Source organism: Danio rerio, chromosome 16 (genome assembly GCF_052040795.2).
Source record: "Danio rerio strain M-AB ecotype USA chromosome 16, GRCz13ab, whole genome shotgun sequence".
Classification (NCBI taxonomy): domain Eukaryota; kingdom Metazoa; phylum Chordata; class Actinopteri; order Cypriniformes; family Danionidae; genus Danio; species Danio rerio.
The window spans coordinates 10,464,602-10,491,691 of record NC_141036.1 but is presented as its reverse complement, the minus strand read 5'-3'; the positions used below and the strand labels follow the sequence as shown (position 1 = coordinate 10,491,691).

Genomic DNA, 27,090 nt, shown 5'->3' with positions numbered 1-27,090 from the left:
CCATTTATTATTCACCATTATTTCAAACAATACTTTTAGGAACTCGTCCCTGCTTTTTTGCTCAAATTGAACAAAATCAATGTTGTACAAATGTCTGCACTGTCTAAATCAGTAATTATGAAAAACAATTGAACTTTTGTGCATAAATGAGCTTGATATATTTATCTAAAGAGCACAGTGTGTTCATATGCTTCCACAAAGGATCTAAACATGCATTACTAATATAAACCACTAGATGACAGCTCAACACCTCATAATGTTGGTTTAAAGTCACTAAATTTCCATTAAAGATCATTCTGAATCACATCTTGACATGGTATAAACTCTGTTATTGCATTTAAAAGCTGATTTAGTACCAGGTTACCACTTCATTTATGTAGGCTTTATATTTTTTCCATTTATTACATTCCATCATGGATTTCTTTAGGGTCAGCCTTAAATGTTGGGTTGTCCTACATCTAAATTGCCTAAATGGCAGTTAGGTTGCCAAATGCTCGAACCCCGTTAATCGCCGCTTGCGGCTATATTTAGGGGGTCAAGCGCGAAGCGCTGAAACCCTATTGTTTTTGTTAAAATTTTTATTATTATTAGGGGGTCAAGCGCGAAGCGCTGAAACCCTATTGTTTTTGTTAAGATTTTTATTATTATTATTATTATTATTATTATTATTATTATTATTATTATTCTGCCGAAGTCACTATTGCCCAGACCAAACCGTAAGGCCGAGAGAGCTGAAACTTGGCCAGATGGTAGTACTCCGGTACACTACGTTCTCACCAAAGATCAACCAAATCGGACCATAGGTGGCGCTATGGCGCCAAAAACCAAGATTTTGGACATTTTTGACCGCTATACGTTCACCGTTTGTCGTAGACTCAAAAACTTTACATTATTTCAATCCTTGGGTTAGCCCCAACAAAAGTGCACAGCTGAACTTTTTGCTCTACGACGCACCGTTTTCCCGCTACATCGCGATTTGTCCGAAACCTACTTTTGCGAACTAGTCCTAGGTTTTACACTCAATCTAAACCAAACCAGCTCTCAAATGTTCTCTGGACACTAAATATCAATAATTATCAAAAAAAAGTTGACATTTTTATTCTCACTCGAAACAGTACACAACAACGTTCGACGCTAATTGAAGCTAAATGCTAATTGGAGCTATAACTTTTGAACGAAATGAGATATCATCACCAAACTTAGTACACGAATGCATAAGCTCAAATTGAGGTGACACTGCAAAACCCGCAGACTTTGGCCACATGGTGGCGCTATAAAGCTAAAAAAACATAAAAATTACTCTAACCTTACAGCCGCTAGTCCGATCAGCTTGAAATTTGGCATGCAGTGTCTTTGACCAAGTTGTCATAACATACTATAAGGAGATTGGCATATCTCAAAAAACATGGCCGCCATTGGCCAATTAAAATTGAGCAGCCATTTAACAAGGTTAACGATGAGTGATCGAATCAAAACTCGCTGGGCATGTTCGCCTCACGGTCCTAGAGGACTGTAAGAATTTTGAAAGAAATCGGCCGCTAGGGGGCGATTTTACGTATTTTTAGTGTGTAATGGGTTGTGTATCACACAACCTTTTGCGCAACCACACAAAATACATATCATATGATAGGCCTGCTCATACCGAACAGTTTGACACTCAAACCACTGCTGTCACTTACACCGTTTGTTAAATATTCATCAATATAGGAAAAACCTACTTTTGCGAACTAGTCCCTGGTTTTTCACTCAATCGCGACGAAACCAGTGTTGTTGGAATCTCTGGACTGTGTAGATCAATAATTATCAAAAAAAAGTTGAACTTTTCACTTTGGCTAGCTGTAACAGGCTCATTTACAAAAGGGGTGTGGCCACACGAACCTATATGCCTGTAAACCAATAAGGAAAACTCAAAACATCACAGAAATTGGTGAGCACATGTGGCATATCAACGAGATGAAACTTGCAAAATTTTGTGAAGATCAAACCATAGGTGGCGCTATAATAGCAAAAAATAGTCTTTAAATAATGCTAAATCGCTTTAAAAAAAGTAAATTTGCTTCATTTACATACTATTTCACAAAAAACACTTAATCTACATATCATATGATAGGTCTGCTCATACTGAACAGTTTGACACTAAAACCACTGCTGTTACTCAAACTGTTCATTAAAAAACCATCAATATAAACAAAACCTACTTTTGCGAACTAGTCCCTGGTTTTTAACTCAATCGCAACGAAACCAGTGTTGTATGAACCTCTGGACTGAGTAGATCAATAATTATCAAAAAAAAGTTGAACTTTCCATTTTAGATAGCTGTAACTGGCTCATTTACAAAAGGGGCGTGTCTACACGAACCTACATGCCTGTAAACCAATAGGGAAAACCGAAAACATCACAGAAATTGGTGAGCAGATGTGGCATATCAATGTGAATAAACATGCAAAATCTTGTGGAGATTGGGCAATAGGTGGCGCTATAAAAGTGGAAATGGTTCTAAAAACATGCTAAAATGGCTTAAAAATGCAGTAAATGTACTTCATTTACACACTTATCACTGAAATGATTTATAAGTAATTTGTCCATCTTGGATGTTTAAAGGTCTCAAAAACACATTTTCAATATTCTATCATTTTAGCCACTATAACACAGACTTTTAACTGTCACCTACCATTTCTAACCACTAGATGTCACAACAAGACCACTTATTTATTGTTCAAAACATTTGTATACCTTTGTTGTTTTACATTTTTTGAGTTTAAAGTCAGGGAAATTGCATTTAGGATCATTCTGAATCACATTTTGACCTGATGTAAACACTTTTATGTATTAAACATCTAATTTGGTCCCAGTTAACCTCTTCATAATAATTCTAATAGGTAAAACTGGTTCTATGATTAAACACCTTGTTTTAAAACATGTGTAAAGAAAATCACAACTGTGGCTTCTAGATGGCAGTAACAGACCACTTATTGTTTATTTTACTGCTCTATAGCAAAGAATGTAATGTAATGTTATGTAATGCATTCTGAATCCCAAACTGACATGGCATGAACACAGTTAATCCATTTAAGATCAAATTTAATTAAAGCTTTTTTACACTTTTTTACTCTGTAGATTTATTATTATTTTAATAAAATACAAATTTTTCATTTTATACAGTTAGAACATGCTCAATTATAGAAGGGATATGTTTATGCACACCTAAATGGCTGTAATCACATAAATAAATTACACTGTGGCCACTAGATGGCAGTAGGAGATCACTATTAGCTTATTCACTGCTCTTTTGTCATTTTTATTAAGCAGAGCTAAAATAGCCATAACTCATGAAGGAATTAAAATATCTTCACCAAACTTGTTACACATATGCAAGAGGTCAGTCTAAGGTCATAGCATGAAACTCGTAGACAATGGCCACATGATGGCGCTATACATTGTAAAATCACTGTATCCGAGTAACCATTTATCTGATTAACTTAAAATTTGACATGTCGTGTCTTTGTCTAAGGTGCCATGACTCGATCTACACATTATATCATAGGGCTGCTTATATTGGTCACTTTGACATAAAAGCGGTCACTCGAAATGTTCATTAAAATTTTGTCAATATGTAAAAATCGAAGTTGCTTCTCTGGAGTGTTTAATCAAACATTTGTTAGCTCAGTCTATAAACTTTAACACTCTAATCGTATGTTTCTTTGTCGAATAAACTACTTACAGGCGTCCTAACTGCTATATGACCTTACCCTGCTAAACTGCTTGACCCCCGTTAATTGCTGCTCGCAGCTATATTTAGGGGGTCAAGCGCGAAGCGCTGAAACCCTATTGTTTTTGTTAAGATTTTTATTATTATTATTATTATTATTATTATTATTATTATTATTCTGCCGAAGTCACTATTGCCCAGACCAAACCGTAAGGCCGAGAGAGCTGAAACTTGGCCAGATGGTAGTACTCCGGTACACTACGTTCTCACCAAAGATCAACCAAATCGGACCATAGGTGGCGCTATGGCGCCAAAAACCAAGATTTTGGACATTTTTGACCGCTATACCTTCACCGTTTGTCGTAGACTCAAAAACTTTACATTTTTTCAATCCTTGGGTTAGCCCCAACAAAAGTGCACAGCTGAACTTTTTGCTCTACGACGCACCGTTTTCCCGCTACATCGCGATTTGTCCGAAACCTACTTTTGCGAACTAGTCCTAGGTTTTACACTCAATCTAAACCAAACCACCTCTCAAATGTTCTCTAGACACTGAATATCAATAATTATCAAAAAAAAGTTGACATTTTTATTCTCACTCGAAACAGTACACAACAACGTTCGACGCTAATTGAAGCTAAATGCTAATTGGAGCTATAACTTTTGAACTAAATGAGACATCATCACCAAACTTGGTACACACATCCATAAGTTCAATCTGAGGTGACACTGCAAAACCCGCAGACTTTGGCCACATGGTGGCGCTATAAAGCTGAAAAAACATATAAATTACTCTAACCTTACAGCCATTAGTCCGATCAGCTTGAAATTTGGCATGCAGTGTCTTTGACCAACTTGTCATAACATACTATAAGGACATTGGCATATCTCAAAAAACATGGCCGCCATTGGCCAATTAAAATTGAGCAGCCATTTAACAAGGTTAACGATGAGTGATCGAAACGAAACTCGCTGGGCATGTTCGACTCATGGTCCTAGAGGTCTGTAAGAATTTTGAAAGAAATCGGCCACTAGGGGGCGATTTTACGTATTTTTAGTGTGTAATGGGTTGTGTATCACACAACATTTTGCGCAACCACACAAAATACATATCATATGATAGGCCTGCTCATACCGAACAGTTTGACACTCAAACCACTGCTGTCACTTACATCATTCGTTAAATATTCATCAATATAGGAAAAACCTACTTTTGCGAACTAGTCCCTGGTTTTTAGTTCAATCGCGACGAAACCAGTGTTGTTGGAATCTCTGGACTGTGTAGATCAATAATTATCAAAAAAAAGTTGAACTTTTCACTTTGGCTAGCTGTAACAGGCTAACTTACAAAAGGGGCGTGTCCACACGAACCTACATGCCTGTAAACCAATAAGGAAAGCCCAAAACAACACAGAAATTGGTGAGCACATGTGGCATATCAACGAGATGAAACTTGCAAAATTTTGTAAAGATCAAACCATAGGTGGCGCTATAATAGCAAAAACAGTCTTTAAATAATGCTAAATCGCTTAAAAATGAAGTAAATGTGCTTCATTTACACACTATTTCACAAAAAACACTCAATCTACATATCATATGATAGGTCTGCTCATACTGAACAGTTTGAGACTAAAACCACTGCTGTTACTCAAACTGTTCATTAAAAAACCATCAATATAAACAAAACCTACTTTTGCGAACTAGTCCCTGGTTTTTAACTCAATCGCAATGAAACCAGTGTTGTATGAACCTCTGGACTGAGTAGATCAATAATTATCAAAAAAAAGTTGAACTTTTCACTTTGGCTAGCTGTAACAGGCTAATTTACAAAAGGGGCGTGTCCACACGAACCTACATGCCTCTAAACCAATAAGGAAAACTCACAACATCACAGAAATTGGTGAGCACATGTGCCATATCAATGAGAAGAAACTTGCAAAATTTTGTGAAGATCAAACCATAGGTGGCGCTATAATAGCAAAAATAGTCTTAAAAACATGCCAAATGGCTTAAAAATAAAGTAAATGTGCTTCATTTAAACACTATTTCACAAATACACTTAATCTACATATCATATGATAGGTCTGCTCATACTGAACAGTTTGAGACTAAAACCACTGCTGTCACTCACACCGTTCATTAAAAAAACATCAATATAAACAAAACCTACTTTTGCGAACTAGTCCCTGGTTTTTAACTCGATCGCAACGAAACTAGTGTTGTATGAACCTCTGGACTGAGTAGATCAATAATTATCAAAAAAAAGTTGAACTTTCCATTTTAGATAGCTGTAACAGGCTCATTTACAAAAGGGGCGTGTCTACACGAACCTACATGCCTGTTAAACAATAAGAAAAACCCAAAACATCACAGAAATTGATGAGCACATGTGGCATATCAATGCGAATAAACATGCAAAATTTTGTGGTGATCGGGCAATAGGTGGCGCTATAATAGTAGAAATGGTTCTAAAAACATCATAAAATGGCTTAAAAATGCAGTAAATGTGCTTCATTTACAAACCTATCACTGAAATGATTTACAAGTTGTTGTTTTTTTTGCCCATCTTGGATGTTTAAATGTCTTAAAAACACATATTTTCAGTATTCTATCATTTTAGCCACTATAACACAGACTTTTAACTGTCACCTACCATTTCTAACCACTAGATGTCACAACAAGACCACTTATTCATTGTTCATAACATTTGCATACCTTTGTTGTTTTACATTTTTTTAGTTTAAAGTCAGGGAAATTGCATTTAGGATCATTCTGAATCATATTTTGACCTGATGTAAACACTGTTATGCATTAAACATCTAATTTGGTCCCAGTTAACCTCTTCATAATAATTCTAATAGGTAAAACTGGTTCTATGATTAAACACCTTGTTTTAAAACATATGTAAAGAAAATCACAACTGTGCCTTCTAGATGGCAGTAACAGACCACTTATTGTTTATTTTACTGCTCTATAGCAAAGAATGTAATGTAATGTTATATATTGCATTCTGAATCCCAAACTGACATGGCATGAACACAGTTAATACATTTAAGATCAAATTTAGTCAAAGCTTGTCACACTTTTTACTCTGTAGATTTATAATTATTTTAATAAAACACAAATTTTTCAATTTATACAGTTAGAACATGCTCAATTATAGAAGGGATATGTTTATGCACACCTAAATGGCTGTAATCACATAAATAAATTACACTGTGGCCACTAGATGGCAGTAGGAGATCACTAATAGCTTATTCACTGCTCTTTTGTCATTTTTATTAAGAAGAGCTAAAATAGCCATAACTCATGAAGGAATTAAAATATCTTCACCAAACTTGTTACACATATGCAAGAGGTCAGTCTAAGGTCATAGCATAAAACTCGTAGACAATGGCCACATGATGGCGCTATACATTGTAAAATCACTGTATCTGAGTAACCATTTATCTGATTAACTTAAAATTTGACATGTCGTGTCTTTGTCTAAGGTGCCATGACTCGATCTACACATTATATCTTAGGGCTGCTTATACTGGTCACTTTGACATAAAAGCGGTCACTCGAAATGTTCATTAAAAATTTGTCAATATGTAAAATTCGAAGTTGCTTGTCTGGAGTGTTTAATCAAACATTTGTTAGCTCAATCTATAAACTTTAACGCTCTGATCATATATTTCATTGTCAAATAAACTACTTACAGGCGTCCTAACTGCTATATGACCTTACCCTGCTAAACTGCTTGACCCCCGTTAATTGCTGCTTGCAGCTATATTTATTATTATTATTATTATTATTCTGCCGAAGTCACTATTGCCCAGACCAAACCGTAAGGCCGAGAGAGCTGAAACTTGGCCAGATGGTAGTACTCCGGTACACTACATTCTCACCAAAGATCAACCAAATCGGACCATAGGTGGCGCTATGGCGCCAAAAACCAAGATTTTGGACATTTTTGACCGCTATACGTTCACCGTTTGTCGTAGACTCAAAAACTTTACATTTTTTCATTCCTTGGGTTAGCCCCAACAAAAGTGCACAGCTGAAATTTTTGCTCTACGACGCATCGTTTTCCCGCTACATCGCGATTTGTCCGAAACCTACTTTTGCGAACTTGTCCTAGGTTTTACACTCAATCTAAACCAAACCAGCTCTCAAATGTTCTCTGGACACTGAATATCAATAATTATCAAAAAAAAGTTGACATTTTTATTCTCACGCGAAACAGTACACAACAATGTTCGATGCTAATTGAAGCTAAATGCTAATTGGAGCTATAACTTTTGAACGAAATGAGATATCATCACCAAAATTGGTACACAGATGTATAAGCTCAATTTGAGGTGACACTGCAAAACCCGCAGACTTTGGCCACATGGTGGCGCTATAAAGCTAAAAAAACATAAAAATTACTCTAACCTTACAGCCACTTGTCCAATCAGCTTGAAATTTGGCATGCAGTGTCTTTGACCAAGTTGTCATAACATACTATAAGGACATTGGCATATCTCAAAAAACATGGCCGCCATTGGCCAATTAAAATTGAACAGCCATTTAACAAGGTTATCGATGAGTGATCAAAACGAAACTCGCTGGGCATGTTCGACTCACGGTCGTAGAGGTCTGTAAGAATTTTGAAAGAAATCGGCCACTAGGGGGCGATTTTACGTATTTTTAGTGTGTAATGGGTTGTGTATCACACAACCTTTTGCGCAACCACACAAAATACATATCATATGATAGGCCTGCTCATACCGAACAGTTTGACACTCAAACCACTGCTGTCACTTACACCGTTCGTTAAATATTCCTCAATATAGGAAAAACCTACTTTTGCGAACTAGTCCCTGGTTTTTCACTCAATCGCAACGAAACCAGTGTTGTTGGAATCTCTGGACTGTGTAGATCAATAATTATCAAAAAAAAGTTGAACTTTTCTTTTTGGCTAGCTGTAACAGGCTAATTTACAAAAGGGGCGTGTCCACACTAACCTACATGCCTCTAAACCAATAAGAAAAACTCAAAACACCACAGAAATTGGTGAGCACATGTGCCATATCAATGAGAAGAAACTTCCAAAATTTTGTGAAGATCAAAGCATAGGTGGCGCTATAATAGCAAAAATAGTCTTTAAATAATGCTAAATCGCTTAAAAATAAAGTAAATTTGCTTCATTTACATACTATTTCACAAAAAAAAACTAAATCTACATATCATATGATAGGTCTGCTCATACTGAACAGTTTGAGACTAAAACCACTGCTGTTACTCCAACTGTTCATTAAAAAACCATCAATATAAACAAAACCTACTTTTGCAAACTAGTCACTGGTTTTTCACTCAATCGCAACGAAACCACTGTTGTATGAACCTCTGGACTGAGTAGATCAATAATTATCAAAAAAATGTTGAACATTTCACTTCTGATAGCTGTAACAGGCTCATTAACAAAAGGGGCGTGTCTACACAAACCTACAAGCCTGTAAACCAATAAGGAAAACTCAAAACATCACAGAAATTGGTGCGCAGATGTGCTATATTAATGTGAATAAACATGCAAAATTTTGCGGAGATTGGGCAATAGGTGGCGCTATAATAGTGGAAATGGTTCTAAAAACATGCTAAAATGGCTTAAAAATGAAGTAAATGTGCTTCATTTAAATACTTATCACTGAAATTATTTATAAGTTATTTTTTCGTCCATCTTGGATGTTTAAAGGTCTCAAAACACATTTTCAATATTCTATCATTTTAGCCACTATAACACAGACTTTTAACTGTCACCTACCATTTCTAACCACTAGATGTCACAACAAGACCACTTATTTATTGTTCAAAACATTTGCATACCTTTGTTGTTTTACATTTTTTGAGTTTAAAGTCAGGGAAATTGCATTTAGGATCATTCTGAATCATAATTTTGACCTGATGTAAACACTGTTATGCATTAAACATCTAATTTGGTCCCAGTTAACCTCTTCATAATAATTCTAATAGGTAAAACTGGTTCTATGATTAAACACATTGTTTTAAAACATATGTAAAGAAAATCACAACTGTGGCTTCTAGATGGCAGTAACAGACCACTTATTGTTTATTTTACTGCTCTATAGCAAAGAATGTAATGTAATGTTATGTAATGCATTCTGAATCCCAAACTGACATGGCATGAACACAGTTAATCCATTTAAGATCAAATTTAGTTAAAGCTTTTCACAATTTTTACTCTGTAGATTTTTAATTATTTTAATAAAATACAAATTTTTCATTTTATATAGTTAGAACATGCTCAATTATAGAAGGGATATGTTTATGCACACCTAAATGGCTGTAATCACATAAATAAATTACACTGTGGCCACTAGATGGCAGTAGGAGATCACTAATAGCTTATTCACTGCTCTTTTGTCATTTTTATTAAGAAGAGCTAAAATAGCCATAACTCATGAATGAATTAAAGTATCTTCACCAAACTTGTTACACATATGCAAGAGGTCAGTCTAAGCACATAGGATGAAACACATAGACATTGGCCACATGGTGGCGCTATACATTGTAAAATCACTGTATCTGAGTAACCATTTATCTGATTAACTTAAAATTTGACATGTCGTGTCTTTGTCTAAGGTGCCATGACTCGATCTACACATTATATCTTAGGGCTGCTTATACTGGTCACTTTGACATAAAAGCGGTCACTCGAAATGTTCATTAAAAATTTGTCAATATGTAAAAATCGAAGTTGCTTCTCTGGAGTGTTTAAGCAAACATTTGTTAGCTCAATCTATAAACTCTAACACTCTAATCGTATATTTCGTTGTCGAATAAACTACTTACAGTCGTCCTAACTGCTATATGACCTTACCCTGCTAAACTGCTTGACCCCCGTTAATTGCTGCTTGCAGCTATATTTATTATTATTATTATTATTATTCTGCCGAAGTCACTATTGCCCAGACCAAACCGTAAGGCCGAGAGAGCTGAAACTTGGCCAGATGGTAGTACCCCGGTACACTACGTTCTGGCCAAAGATCAGCCAAATCAGACCATAGGTGGCGCTATGGCGCCAAAAACCCACTTTTTGGACATTTTTGGCCACTATTCGTTCACCGTTTGTCGTAGACTCAAAAACTTTACATTTTTTCAATCCTTGGGATAACCTGAACAAAAGTGTATAGCAGAAATTTTTGCTCTACGACGCACCGTTTTCCCGCTACATCGCGATTTATCCGAAACCTACTTTTGCGAACTAGTCCTAGGTTTTCCACTCAATCTAAACCAAACCAGCTCTCAAATGTTCTCTGGACACTGAATATCAATAATTATCAAAAAAAAGTTGACATTTTTATTCTCACGCAAAACAGTACACAACAATGTTTGATGCTAATTGAAGCTAAATGCTAATTGGAGCTATAACTTTTGAACGGAATAAGATATCATCACCAAACTTGGTACACACCTGTATAAGCTCAATTTGAGGTGACAGTGCAAAAACAACGGACTTTGGCCACATGGTGGCGCTATAAAGCTTAAAAACCATAAAATGACCCTAACCTTACAACTGTTAGTCCGATCAGCTTGGAATTTGGCATGCAGTGTCTTTGACCAGTTTGCCATGACATATTATAAGGACATTGACACATCTCAAAAAACATGGCCGCCATTAGCCAATTAAAATTGTGCAGCCATTTAGCAAGGTTAACGAAGAGCGATCGGAACGAAACTCACTGGGTATGTTCGACTTATGGACCTAGAGGTCTGTAAGAATTTTGAAAGAAATCGGCCGCTAGGGGGCGATTTTACGCAATTTTAAGGTGTAATGGGTTGTGTATCACACAACCTTTTGCAAAACCACACAAAATACATATCATATGATAGGCCTGCTCCTACCGAACAGTTTGACACTAAAACCACTGCTGTCAGTCACACCGTTCGTTAAATATGCATCAATATAGGAAAAACCTACTTTTGCGAACTAGTCCCTGGTTTTTCACTCAATCGCAACGAAACCAGTGTTGTTAGAATCTCTGGACTGTGTAGATCAATAATTATCAAAAAAAAGTTGAACTTTTCACTTTGGCTAGCTGTAACAGGCTAATGTTCAAAAGGGGCGTGTCCACACGAACCTACATGCCTGTAAACCAATAAGGAAACCTCACAACATCACAGAAATTGGTGAGCACATGTGCCATATCAATGAGAAGAAACTTGCAAAATTTTGTGAAGATCAAACCATAGGTGGCGCTATAATAGCAAAAATAGTCTTAAAAACATGCCAAATGGCTTAAAAATAAAGTAAATGTGCTTCATTTAAACACTATTTCACAAATACACTTAATCTACATATCAAATGATAGGTCTGCTCATACTGAACAGTTTGACACTAAACCCACTGCTGTCACTCACACCGTTCATTAAAAAAACCATCAATATAAACAAAACCTACTTTTGCGAACTAGTCCCTGGTTTTTAACTCAATCGCAACGAAACCAGTGTTGTATGAACCTCTGGACTGAGTAGATCAATAATTATTTAAAAAAATTTTAACTTTCCATTTTAGATAGCTGTAACTGGCTCATTAACAAAAGGGGCGTGTCTACACGAACCTACATGCCAGTAAACCAATAAGGAAAACCCAAAACATCACAGAAATTGATGAGCACATGTGGCATATCAATGTGAATAAACATGCAAAATTTTGTGGAGATTGGGCAATAGGTGGCGCTATAATAGTGGAAATGGTTCTAAAAACATGCTAAAATGGCTTAAAAATGAAGTAAATGTGCTTCATTTACACACTTATCACTGACATGATTTATAAGTTGTTGTTTTTTGTCCATCTTGGATGTTTAAAGGTCTCAAAAACACATTTTCAATATTCTATCATTTTAGCCACTATAACACAGACTTTTCACTGTCACCTACCATTTCTAACCACTAGATGTCACAACAAGACCACTTATTTATTGTTCAAAACATTTGCATACCTTTGTTGTTTTACATTTTTTTTAGTTTAAAGTTAGGGAAATTGCATTTAGGATCATTCTGAATCATATTTTGACCTGATGTAAACACTGTTATGCATTAAACATCTAATTTGGTCCCAGTTAACCTCTTCATAATAATTCTAATAGGTAAAACTGGTTCTATAATTAAACACCTTGTTTTAAAACATATGTAAAGAAAATCACAACTGTGTCTACTAGATGGCAGTAACAGACCACTTATTGTTTATTTTACTGCTCTGTAGCAAAGAATGTGATGTAATGTTATGTAATGCATTCTGAATCCCAAACTGACATGGCATGAACACAGTTAATGCATTTAAGATCAAATTTAGTTAAAGCTTTTCACACTTTTTACTCTGTAGATTTTTAATTATTTTAATAAAATACAAATTTTTCATTTTATACAGTTAGAACATGCTCAATCATAGAAGGGATATGTTTACGCACACCTAAATTGCTGTAATTACATAAATAAAGTACACCGTGGCCACTAGATGGCAGTAGGAGATAACTAATAGCTTATTCACTGCTCTTTTGTCATTTTTATTAAGAAGAGCTAAAATAGCAATAACTCATGAATGAATTAAAATATCTTCACCAAACTTGTTACACATATGCAAGAGGTCAGTCTAAGGTCATAGCATAAAACTCGTAGACATTGGCCACATGATGGCGCTATACATTGTAAAATCACTGTATCTGAGTAACCATTTATCTGATTAACTTAAAATTTGACATGCCGTGTTTTTGTCTAAGGTGCCATGACTCAATCTGCACATTATATCATAGGGCTGCTTATACTGGTCACTTTGACATAAAAGCGGTCACTCGAAATGTTCATTAAAAATTTGTCAATATGTAAAAACTAAAGTTGCTTCTCTGGAGTGTTTAATCAAACATTTGTTAGCTCAATCTATAAACTTTAACGCTCTAATCGTATATTTCGTTGTCAAATAAACTACTTACAGGCGTCCTAACTGCTATATGACCTTACCCTGCTAAACTGCTTGACCCCCGTTAATTGCTGCTTGCAGCTATATTTAGGGGGTCAAGCGCGAAGCGCTGAAACCCTATTGTTTTTGTTAAGATTTTTATTATTATTATTATTATTATTATTATTATTATTATTATTATTATTATTCTGCCGAAGTCACTATTGCCCAGACCAAACCGTAAGGCCGAGAGAGCTGAAACTTGGCCAGATGGTAGTACCCCGGTACACTACGTTCTGGCCAAAGATCAGCCAAATCAGACCATAGGTGGCGCTATGGCGCCAAAAAAACACTTTTTGGACATTATTGGCCGCTTTACGTTCACCGTTTGTCGTAGACTCAAAAACTTTACATTTTTTCAATCCTTGGGTTAACCTGAACAAAAGTGTATATCAGAAATTTTTGCTCTACGACGCACCGTTTTCCCGCTACATCGCGATTTGTCCGAAACCTACTTTTGCGAACTAGTCCTAGGTTTTACACTCAATCTAAACCAAACCAGCTCTCAAATGTTCTCTGGACAGTGAATATCAATAATTATCAAAAAAAAGTTGACATTTTTATTCTCACTCAAAACAGTACACAACAATGTTCGATGCTAATTGAAGCTAAATGCTAATTGGAGCTATAACTTTTGAACGAAATGAGATATCATCACCAAACTTGGTACACACATGCATAAGCTCAAATTGAGGTGACACTGCAAAACCCGCAGACTTTGGCCACATGGTGGCGCTATAAAGCTAAAAAAACATAAAAATTACTCTAACCTTACAGCCACTAGTCCGATCAGCTTGAAATTTGGCATGCAGGGTCTTTGACCAAGTTGTCATAACATACTATAAGGAGATTGGCATATCTCAAAAAACATGGCCGCCATTGGCCAATTAAAATTGAGCAGCCATTTAACAAGGTTAACGATGAGTGATCGAAACAAAACTCGCTGGGCATGTTCGCCTCACGGTCCTAGAGGTCTGTAAGAATTTTGAAAGAAATCGGCCACTAGGGGGCGATTTTACGTATTTTTAGTGTGTAATGGGTTGTGTATCACACAACCTTTTGCGCAACCACACAAAATACATATCATATGATAGGCCTGCTCATACCGAACAGTTTGACACTCAAACCACTGCTGTCACTTACACCGTTCGTTAAATATTCATCAATATAGGAAAAACCTACTTTTGCGAACTAGTCCCTGGTTTTTCACTCAATCGCGACGAAACCAGTGTTGTTGGAATCTCTGGACTGTGTAGATCAATAATTATCAAAAAAAAGTTGAACTTTTCACTTTGGCTAGCTGTAACAGGCTAATTTACAAAAGAGGCGTGTCCACACGAACCTATATGCCTGTAAACCAATAAGGAAAACTCAAAACATCACAGAAATTGGTGAGCACATGTGGCATATCAACGAGATGAAACTTGCAAAATTTTGTGAAGATCAAACCATAGGTGGCGCTATAATAGCAAAAATAGTCTTTAAATAATGCTAAATCGCTTAAAAAAAAGTAAATTTGCTTCATTTACATACTATTTCACAAAAAACACTTAATATAAATATCATATGATAGGTCTGCTCATACTGAACAGTTTGACACTAAAACCACTGCTGTTACTCAAACTGTTCATTAAAAAACCATCAATATAAACAAAACCTACTTTTGCGAACTAGTCCCTGGTTTTTCACTCAATCGCAACGAAACCAGTGTTGGTGGAATCTCTGGACTGTGTAGATCAATAATTATCAAAAAAAAGTTGTACTTTTCACTTTGGCTAGCTGTAACAGGCTAATTTACAAAAGGGGCGTGTCTACACGGACCTAGATGCCTGTAAACCAATAAGGAAAACTCACAACATCACAGAAATTGGTGAGCACATGTGCCATATCAATGAAAAGAAACATGCAAAATTTTGTGAAGATCAAACCATAGGTGGCGCTATAATAGCAAAAATAGTCTTTAAAACATGCTAAATGGCTTACAAATGCAGTAAATGTGCTTCATTTACACACTATTTTACAAAAAACACTTAATCTACATATCATATGATAGGTCTGCTCATACTGAACAGTTTGACACTAAAACCACTGCTGTCACTCACACCGTTCATTAAAAAACCATCAATATGTACAAAACCTACTTTTGCAAACTAGTCCCTGGTTTTTAGCTCAATCGCAACGAAACCAGTGTTGTTAGAATCTCTGGACTGTCTAGATCAATAATTATCAAAAAAAGTTGAACTTTCCATTTTAGATAGCTGTAACAGGCTCATTTACAAAAGGGGCGTGTCTACACGAACCTACATGCCTGTAAACCAATAAGGAAGAGCCAAAACATCACAGAAATTAGTGAGCAGATGTGGCATATCAATGTGAATAAACATGCAAAATTTTGTGGAGATTGGGCAATAGGTGGCGCTATAATAGTAGAAATGGTTCTAAAAACATGCTAAAATGGCTTAAAAATGAAGTAAATCTGCTTCATTTACACACTTATCACTGAAATGATTTATAAGTAATTTTCTTTGTCCATCTTGGATGTTTAAAGGTCTCAAAAACACATTTTCAATATTCTATCATTTTAGCCACTATAACACAGACTTTTAACTGTCACCTACCATTTCTAACCACTAGATGTCACAACAAGACCACTTATTTATTGTTCAAAACATTTGCATACCTTTGTTGTTTTACATTTTTTGAGTTTAAAGTCAGGGAAATTGCATTTAGGATCATTCTGAATCATATTTTGACCTGATGTAAACACTGTTATGCATTTAACATCTAATTTGGTCCCAGTTTACCTCTTCATAATATTTCTAATAGGTAAAACTGGTTCTATGATTAACAACATTGTTTTAATACATGTGAATAAAATCACAACTGTGGCTTCTAGATGGCAGTAACAGACCACTTATTGTTTATTTTACTGCTCTATAGCAAAGAATGTAATGTAATGTTATGTAATGCATTCTGAATCCCAAACTGACATGGCCTGAACACAGTTAATGCATTTAAGATCAAATTTAGTCAAAGCTTGTCACACTTTTTACTCTGTAGATTTTTAATTATTTTAATAAAATACAAATTTTTCATTTTATACGGTTAGAACATGCTCAATTATAGAAGGGATATGTTTATGCACACCTAAAAGGCTGTAATCACATAAATAAATTACACTGTGGCCACTAGATGGCAGTAGGAGATCACTAATAGCTTATTCACTGCTCTTTTGTCATTTTTATTAAGAAGAGCTAAAATAGCCATAACTCAGGAAGGAATTAAAATATCTTCACCAAACTTGTTGCACATATGCAAGAGGTCAGTCTAAGGTCATAGCATTAAACTCGTAGACAATGGCCACATGATGGCGCTATACATTTTAAAATCTCTGTATCTGAGTAATCATTTATCTGATTAACTTAAAATTTGACATGTCGTGTCTTTGTCTAAGGTGCCATGACTCGATCTACACATTATATCTTAGGGCTGCTTATACTGGTCACTTTGACATAAAAGCGGTCACTCGAAATGTTCATAAAAAATTTGCCAATATGTAAAAATCGAAGTTGCTTCTCTGGAGTGTTTAATCAAACATTTGTTAGCTCAATCTATAAACTCTAACACTGTAATCGTATATTTCGTTGTCGAATAAACTACTTACAGGCGTCCTAACTGCTATATGACCTTACCCTGCTAAACTGCTTGACCCCCGTTAATTGCTGCTTGCAGCTATATTTATTATTATTATTATTATTATTCTGCCGAAGTCACTATTGCCCAGACCAAACCGTAAGGCCGAGAGAGCTGAAACTTGGCCAGATGGTAGTACTCCGGTACACTACGTTCTGGCCAAAGATCAGCCAAATCAGACCATAGGTGGCGCTATGGCGCCAAAAAAACACTTTTTGGACATTTTTGGCCGCTTATCGTTCACCGTTTGTCGTAGACTCAAAAACTTTACATTTTTTGAATCCTTGGCTTAACCTGAACAAAAGTGTATAGCAGAAATTTTTGCTCTACGACGCACCGTTTTCCCGCTACATCGCGATTTATCCGAAACCTACTTTTACGAACTAGTCCTAGGTTTTTCACTCAATCTAAACCAAACCCGCTCTCAAATGTTCTCTGGACACTGAATATCAATAATTATCAAAAAAAAGTTGACATTTTTATTCTCACTCGAAACAGTACACAACAATGTTTGATGCTAATTGAAGCTAAATGCTAATTGGAGCTATAACTTTTGAACGGAATGAGATATCATCACCAAACTTGGTACACACATGTATAAGCTTAATTTGAGGTGACAGTGCAAAAACAGCGGACTTTGGTCACATGGTGGCGCTATAAAGCTTAAAAACCATAAAATGACCCTAACCTTACAACCGTTAGTCCGATCAGCTTGAAATTTGGCATGCAGTGTCTTTGACCAGTTTGCCATGACATATTATAAGGACAATGACACATCTCAAAAAACATGGCCGCCATTAGCCAATTAAAATTGTGCAGCCATTTAGCAAGGTTAACAAGCAGCGATCGGAACGAAACTCGCTGGGTATGTTCGACTTATGGACCTAGAGGTCTGTAAGAATTTTGAAAGAAATCGGCCTCTAGGGGGCGATTTTACGCAATTTTAAGGTGTAATGGGTTGTGTATCACACAACCTTTTGCGCAACCACACAAAATACATATCATATGATAGGCCTGCTCATACCGAACAGTTTGACACTAAAACCACTGCTGTCAGTCACACCGTTCGTTAAATATGCATCAATATAGGAAAAACCTACTTTTGCGAACTAGTCCCTGGTTTTTCACTCAATTGCAACAAAACGAGTGTTGTTAGAATCTCTGGACTGTGTAGATCAATAATTATCAAAAAAAAGTTGAACTTTTCACTTTGGCTAGCTGTAACAGGCTAATTTACAAAAGGGGCGTGTCCACACGAATCTACATGCCTGTAAACCAATAAGGAAAACTCATAACATCACAGAAATTGGTGAGCACATGTGCCATATCAATGAAAAGTAACTTGCAAAGTTTTGTGAAGATCAAACCATAGGTGGCGCTATAATAGCAAAAATAGTCTTAAAAACATGCCAAATGGCTTAAAAATAAAGTAAATGTGCTTCATTTAAACACTATTTCACAAAAACACTTAATCTACATATCAAATGATAGGTCTGCTCATACTGAACAGTTTGACACTAAACCCACTGCTGTCACTCACACCGATCATTAAAAAAACCATCAATATAAACAAAACCTACTTTTGCGAACTAGTCCCTGGTTTTTAGTTCAATCGCAACGAAACCAGTGTTGTTAGAATCTCTGGACTGAGTAGATCAATATTTATCAAAAAAAAGATGAACTTTCCATTTTAGATAGCTGTAACAGGCTCATTTACAAAAGGAGCGTGTCTACACGAACCTACATGCCTGTAAACCAATAAGAAAAACCCAAAACATCGCAGAAATTGATGAGCTCATGTGGCATATCAATGCGAATAAACATGCAAAATTTTGTGGTGATCGGGCAATAGGTGGCGCTATAATAGTAGAAATGGTTCTAAAAACATCATAAAATGGCTTAAAAATGCAGTAAATGTGCTTCATTTACACACCTATCACTGAAATGATTTATAAGTTGTTTTTTTTTTGCCCATCTTGGATGTTTAAAGGTCTCAAAAACACATATTTTCAATATTCTATCATTTTAGCCACTATAACACAGACTTTTAACTGTCACCTACCATTTCTAACCACTAGATGTCACAACAAGACCACTTATTTATTGTTCATAATATTTGCATACCTTTGTTGTTCTACATTTTTTTGAGTTTAAAGTCAGGGAAATTGCATTTAGGATCATTCTGAATCACATTTTGACCTGATATAAACACTGTTATGCATTAAACATCTAATTTGGTCACAGTTAACCTCTTCATAATAATTCTAATAGGTAAAACTGGTTCTATAATTAAACACCTTGTTTTAAAACATATGTAAAGAAAATCACAACTGTGGCAACTAGATGGCAGTAACAGACCACTTATTGTTTATTTTACTGCTCTATAGCAAAGAATGTGATGTAATGTTATGTTATGTAATGCATTCTGAATCCCAAATTGACATGAACTGAACACAGTTAATGCATTTAAGATTAAATTTTGTCAAAGCTTGTCACACCTTTTACTCTGTAGATTTTTAAATTCTTTTAATAAAACACAAAATTATTAGTTCATATAGTTATATAGTTTTGTCATTTTTGTTGGGAAGAGCTAAAATAGCCATAACTCATGAATGGATTGAAATATCTACACCAAACTTGTCACACATATGCAAGAGGTTAATCAGAGGTCATAGCATGAAATTCGCAGACATTAGCCACAAGATGGCGCTATACATTGTAAAATCACTGTATCTGAGTAACCATTTATCTGATTAACTTAAAATTTGACATGTCGTGTCTTTGTCTAAGGTGCAATGACTCGATCTACACATTATATCACAGGGCTGCTTATACTGGTCACTTTGACATAAAAGCGGTCACTCGAAATGTTCATTAAAAATTTGTCAATATGTAAAAATCGAAGTTGCTTCTCTGGAGTGTTTAATCAAACGTTTGTTAGCTCAATCTATAAACTTTAACACTCTAATCGTATATTTCGTTGTCGAATAAACTACTTACAGGCGTCCTAACTGCTATATGACCTTACCCTGCTAAACTGCTTGACCCCCGTTAATTGCTGCTTGCAGCTATATTTAGGGGGTCAAGCGCGTAGCGCTGAAACCCTATTGTATTTGTTAAAGTTTTTATTATTATTATTATTATTCTGCCGAAGTCACTATTGCCCAGACCAAACCGTAAGTCCGAGAGAGCTGAAACTTGGCCAGATTGTAGTACTCCGGTACACTACATCCTCACCAAAGATCAGCCAAATCGGACCATAGGTGGCGCTATGGCGCCAAAAACCAATATTTTGGACATTTTTGACCGCTGTTCGTTCACCGTTTGTCGTAGACTCAAAAACTTTACATTTTTTCAATCCTTGGGTTAACCTGAACAAAAGTGTATAGCAGAAATTTTTGCTCTACGACGCACCGTTTTCCCGCTACATCGCGATTTGTCCGAAACCTACTTTTGCGAACTAGTCCTAGGTTTTTCACTCAATCTAAACCAAACCAGCTCTCAAATGTTCTCTGGACACTGAATATCAATAATTATCAAAAAAAAGTTGAAATTTTTATTCTCACTCGAAACAGTACACAACAATGTTCAATGCTAATTGAAGCTAAATGCTAATTGGAGCTATAACTTTTGAACGGAATGAGATATCATCACCAAACTTGGTACACACATGTATAAGCTCAATTTGATGTGACAGTGCAAAAACAGCGGACTTTGGCCACATGGTGGCGCTATAAAGCTTAAAAACCATAAAATGACTCTAACCTTACAACCGTTTGTCCGATCAGCTTGAAATTTGTCATGCATTGTCTTTGACCAGTTTGCCATGACATATTATAAGGACAATGGCACATCTAAAAAAACATGGCCGCCATTAGCCAATTAAAATTGTGCAGCCATTTAGCAAGGTTAACGATCAGCGATCGGAACGAAACTCGCTGGGCATGTTCGACTTATGTACCTAGAGGTCTGTAAGAATTTTGAAAGAAATCGGCCACTAGGGGGCGATTTTACGCAATTTTAAGGTGTAATGGGTTGTGTATCACACAACCTTTTGCAAAACCACACAAAATACTTATCATATGATAGGCCTGCTCCTACCGAACAGTTTGACACTCAAACCACTGCTGTCACTTACACCGTTCGCTAAATATTCATCAATATAGGAAAAACCTACTTTTGCGAACTAGTCCCTGGTTTTTCACTCAATCGCAACGAAACCAGTGTTGTTAGAATCTCTGGACTGTGTAGATCAATAATTATCAAAAAAAAGTGGAACTTTTCACTTTGGCTAGCTGTAACAGGCTAATTTACAAAAGGGGCGTGTCCACACGAACCTACATGCCTCTAAACCAATAAGGAAAACTCACAACATCACAGAAATTGGTGAGCACATGTGCCATATTAATGAGAAGAAACTTGCAAAATTTTGTGAAGATCAAACCATAGGTGGCGCTATAATAGCAAAAATAGTCTTAAAAACATGCCAAATGGCTTAAAAATAAAGTAAATGTGCTTCATTTAAACACTATTTCACAAATACACTTAATCTACATATCATATGATAGGTCTGCTTATACTAAACAGTTTGAGACTAAAACCACTGCTGTCACTCACACCGTTCATTAAAAAAACATTAATATAAACAAAACCTACTTTTGCGAACTAGTCTCTGGTTTTTAACTCGATCGCAACGAAACCAGTGTTGTATGAACCTCTGGACTGAGTAGATCAATAATTATCAAAAAAAAGTTTAACTTTCCATTTTACATAGCTGTAACAGGCTCATTTACAAAAGGGGCGTGTCTACACGAACCTACATGCCTGTTAAACAATAAGAAAAACCCAAAACATCACAGAAATTGATGAGCACATGTGGCATATCAATGCAAATAAACATGCAAAATTTTGTGGTGATCGGGCAATAGGTGGCGCTATAATAGTAGAAATGGTTCTAAAAACATCATAAAATGGCTTAAAAATGCAGTAAATGTGCTTCATTTACAAACCTATCACTGAAATGATTTACAATTTAATTTTTTTGCCCATCTTGGATGTTTAAATGTCTTAAAAACACATATTTTCAGTATTCTATCATTTTAGCCACTATAACACAGACTTTTAACTGTCACCTACTATTACTAACCACTAGATGTCACCACAAGACCACTTATTTATTGTTCATAACATTTGCATACCTTTGTTGTTTTACATTTTTTTGAGTTTAAAGTCAGGGAAATTGCATTTAGGATCATTCTGAATCACAGTTTGACATGATGTAAACACTGTTATGCATTAAACATCTAATTTGGTCACAGTTAACATCTGTGTAATAATTCTACTAGGCAAAACTGGTTCTATAATTAAACACCTAGTTTTAAAACATTTGTAAAGAAAATCACAACTGTGTCCACTAGATGGCAGTAACAGACCACTTATAGTTTATAGTTTATTTTACTGCTCTGTAGCAAAGAATGTAATGTAATGTTATGTAATGCATTCTGAATCCCAAATTGACATGAACTGAACACAATTAATGCATTTAAGATTAAATTTTGTCAAAGCTTGTCACACCTTTTACTCTGTAGATTTTTAAATTCTTTTATTAAAACACAAAATTATTAGTTCATATAGTTATATAGTTTTGTCATTTTTGTTGGGAAGAGCTAAAATAGCCAAATCTCATGAATGGATTGAAATATCTACACCAAACTTGTTACACATATGCAGGAGGTTAATCAGAGGTCATAGCATGAAACTCGTAGACATTGGCCACATGGTGGCGCTATACATTGTAAAATCACTGTATCTGAGTAACCATTTATCTGATTAACTAGAAATTTGACATGCCGTGTCTTTGTCTAAGGTGCCATGACTCGATCTACACATTTTATCTTAGGGCTGCTTATACTGGTCACTTTGACATAAAAGCGGTCACTCGAAATGTTCATAAGAAATTTGTCATTATGTAAAAACTGATGTTGCATTTCTGGAGTGTTTAATCAAACGTTTGTTAGCTCAATCTATAAACTCTAACACTGTAATCATATATTTCATTGTCAAATAAACTACTTACAGGCGTCCTAACTGCTATATGACCTCACCCTGCTAAACTGCTTGACCCCCGTTTATTGCTGCTTGCAGCTATATTTATTATTATTATTCTGCCGAAGTCACTATTGCCCAGACCAAACCGTAAGTCCGAGAGAGCTGAAACTTGGCCAGATTGTAGTACTCCGGTACACTACATCCTCACCAAAGATCAGCCAAATCGGACCATAGGTGGCGCTATGGCGCCAAAAAACAATATTTTGGACATTTTTGACCGCTGTTCGTTCACCGTTTGTCGTAGACTCAAAAACTTTACATTTTTTCAATCCTTGGGTTAACCTGAACAAAAGTGTACAGCAGAAATTTTTGCTCTACGACGCACCGTTTTCCCGCTACATCGCAATTTGTCCGAAACCTACTTTTGCGAACTAGTCCTAGGTTTTTCACTCAATCTAAACCAAACCAGCTCTCGAATGTTCTCTGGACACTGAATATCAATAATTATCAAAAAAAAGTTGAAATTTTTATTCTCACTCGAAACAGTGCACAACAATGTTCAATGCTAATTGAAGCTAAATGCTAATTGGAGCTATAACTTTTGAACGGAATGAGATATCATCACCAAACTTGGTACACACATGTATAAGCTCAATTTGATGTGACAGTGCAAAAACAGCGGACTTTGGCCACATGGTGGCGCTATAAAGCTTAAAAACCATAAAATGACTCTAACCTTACAACCGTTTGTCCGATCAGCTTGAAATTTGTCATGCAGTGTCTTTGACCAGTTTGCCATGACATATTATAAGGACAATGGCACATCTCAAAAAACATGGCCGCCATTAGCCAATTAAAATTGTGCAGCCATTTAGCAAGGTTAACGATCAGCGATCGGAACGAAACTCACTGGGCATGTTCGACTTATGGACCTAGAGGTCTGTAAGAATTTTGAAAGAAATCGGCCACTAGGGGGCGATTTTACGCAATTTTAAGGTGTAATGGGTTGTGTATCACACAACCTTTTGCAAAACCACACAAAATACTTATCATATGATAGGCCTGCTCCTACCGAACAGTTTGACACTCAAACCACTGCTGTCACTCACACCGTTTATTAAATATTCATCAACATATGAAAAACCTACTTTTGCGAGCTAGTCCCTGGTTTTTCACTCAATCGCAACGAAACCAGTGTTGTGAGAATCTCTGGACTGTGTAGATCAATAATTATCAAAAAAAAGTTGAACTTTTCACTTTGGCTAGCTGTAACAGGCTAATTTACAAAAGGGGCGTGTCCACACGAACCTACATGCCTCTAAACCAATAAGGAAAACTCACAACATCACAGAAATTGGTGAGCACATGTGCCATATCAATGAGAAGAAACTTGCAAAATTTTGTGAAGATCAAACCATAGGTGGCGCTATAATAGCAAAAATAGTCTTAAAAACATGCCAAATGGCTTAAAAATAAAGTAAATGTGCTTCATTTAAACACTATTTCACAAATACACTTAATCTACATATCATATGATAGGACTGCTTATACTGAACAGTTTGAGACTAAAACCACTGCTGTCACTCACACTGTTCATTAAAAAAACATCAATATAAACAAAACCTACTTTTGCGAACTAGTCTCTGGTTTTTAACTCAATCGCAACGAAACCAGTGTTGTATGAACCTCTGGACTGAGTAGATCAATAATTATCAAAATAAAGTTGATCTTTCCATTTTAGATAGCTGTAACAGGCTCATTTACAAAAGGGGCGTGTCTACACGAACCTACATACCTGTTAAACAATAAGAAAAACCCAAAACATCACAGAAATTGATGAGCACATGTGGCATATCAATGCGAATAAACATGCTAAATTTTGTGGTGATCGGGCAATAGGTGGCGCTATAATAGTAGAAATGGTTCTAAAAACATCATAAAATGGCTTAAAAATGCAGTAAATGTGCTTCATTTACACACTTATCACTGAAATGATTTACAAGTTGTTGTTTTTTTGCCCATCTTGGATGTTTAAATGTCTTAAAAACACATATTTTCAGTATTCTATCATTTTAGCCACTATAACACAGACTTTTAACTGTTACCTACCATTTCTAACCACTAGATGTCACCACAAGACCACTTATTTATTGTTCATAACATTTGCATACCTTTGTTGTTTTACATTTTTTTGAGTTTAAAGTCAGGGAAATTGCATTTAGGATCATTCTGAATCACAGTTTGACCTGATATAAACACTGCTATGCATTAAACATCTAATTTGGTCACAGTTAACATCTGTGTAATAATTCTACTAGGCAAAACTGGTTCTATAATTAAACACCTAGTTTTAAAACATTTGTAAAGAAAATCACAACTGTGTCCACTAGATGGCAGTAACAGACCACTTATAGTTTATAGTTTATTTTACTGCTCTGTAGCAAAGAATGTAATGTAATGTAATGCATTCTGAATCCCAAATTGACATGAACTGAACACAATTAATGCATTTAAGATTAAATTTTGTCAAAGCTTGTCACACCTTTTACTCTGTAGATTTTTAAATTCTTTTAATAAAACACAAAATTATTAGTTCATATAGTTATATAGTTTTGTCATTTTTGTTGGGAAGAGCTAAAATAGCCAAAACTCATGAATGGATTGAAATATCTACACCAAACTTGTTACACATATGCAAGAGGTTAATCGGAGGTCATAGCATGAAACTCGTAGACATTGGCCACATGGTGGCGCTATACATTGTAAAATCACTGTATCTGAGTAACCATTTATCTGATTAACTAGAAATTTGACATGCCGTGTCTTTGTCTAAGGTGCCATGACTCGATCTACACATTTTATCTTAGGGCTGCTTATACTGGTCAGTTTGACATAAAAGCGGTCACTCGAAATGTTCATAAGAAATTTGTCATTATGTAAAAATTGATGTTGCATTTCTGGAGTGTTTAATCAAACGTTTGTTAGCTCAATCTATAAACTCTAACACTGTAATCATATATTTCATTGTCGAATAAACTACTTACAGGCGTCCTAACTGCTATATAACCCTACCTTGCTAAACTGCTTGACCCCCGTTAATTGCTGCTTGCAGCTATATTTCATGTTGTTTCTTTATCTAACGACATAGGCCAATTCCCTGACTTTGGTCATTGGAATCTATTAAGTTACTTGTTCACGGGTAACATGTTTTGGTTAAGCGCAAAGATAAGTTAATGATTAATCCAGATACATTGACTGATCGCTTGCCTTTATTTCCTACAATGTATAAACTTATTGTATGTTATACTTTTATAATTATCGATTATTAAAACTGATATTCAGCAAAAGAGAGGGTGCGTTTCGTATTTTCACTGAAATTGAAAGGAGGCAGTTGTTATAGCCTCCGTTTTGTTATAAATATCCACACAGTGAAGATGACGCCCATATATGCAGCACGGCGCCTCAACATTTCTGCTGTCTGTTAAGTTGCTAATATTAAAAAGAAAATAGGCAGTTCCTTAAATCATGTTTACATTTTTTTGTTGAGAAAGTGAAACAACGTAGCCAAGGTGATGTGAATGAAGTTATAAAGTACACTGTTCCCTTTGAAGATTTACCCGTGTCCTCGGTATGGAGACTG

At 35.7% G+C, this 27,090-nt stretch overlaps 1 protein-coding gene and 1 long non-coding RNA gene across 30 annotated transcripts in view; one reads left to right on the top strand and one right to left on the bottom strand.

Moving 5' to 3' along the window:
* cep192 (centrosomal protein 192) overlaps window positions 1-27,090 on the top strand; it is a 164,265-nt gene that overhangs the window by 131,756 nt on the left and 5,419 nt on the right. The gene's annotated exons all lie outside the window — the stretch shown is intronic.
* The window catches only part of LOC147840170 (uncharacterized), a 100,809-nt gene that overhangs the window by 68,694 nt on the left and 5,025 nt on the right, over window positions 1-27,090 (bottom strand). The gene's annotated exons all lie outside the window — the stretch shown is intronic.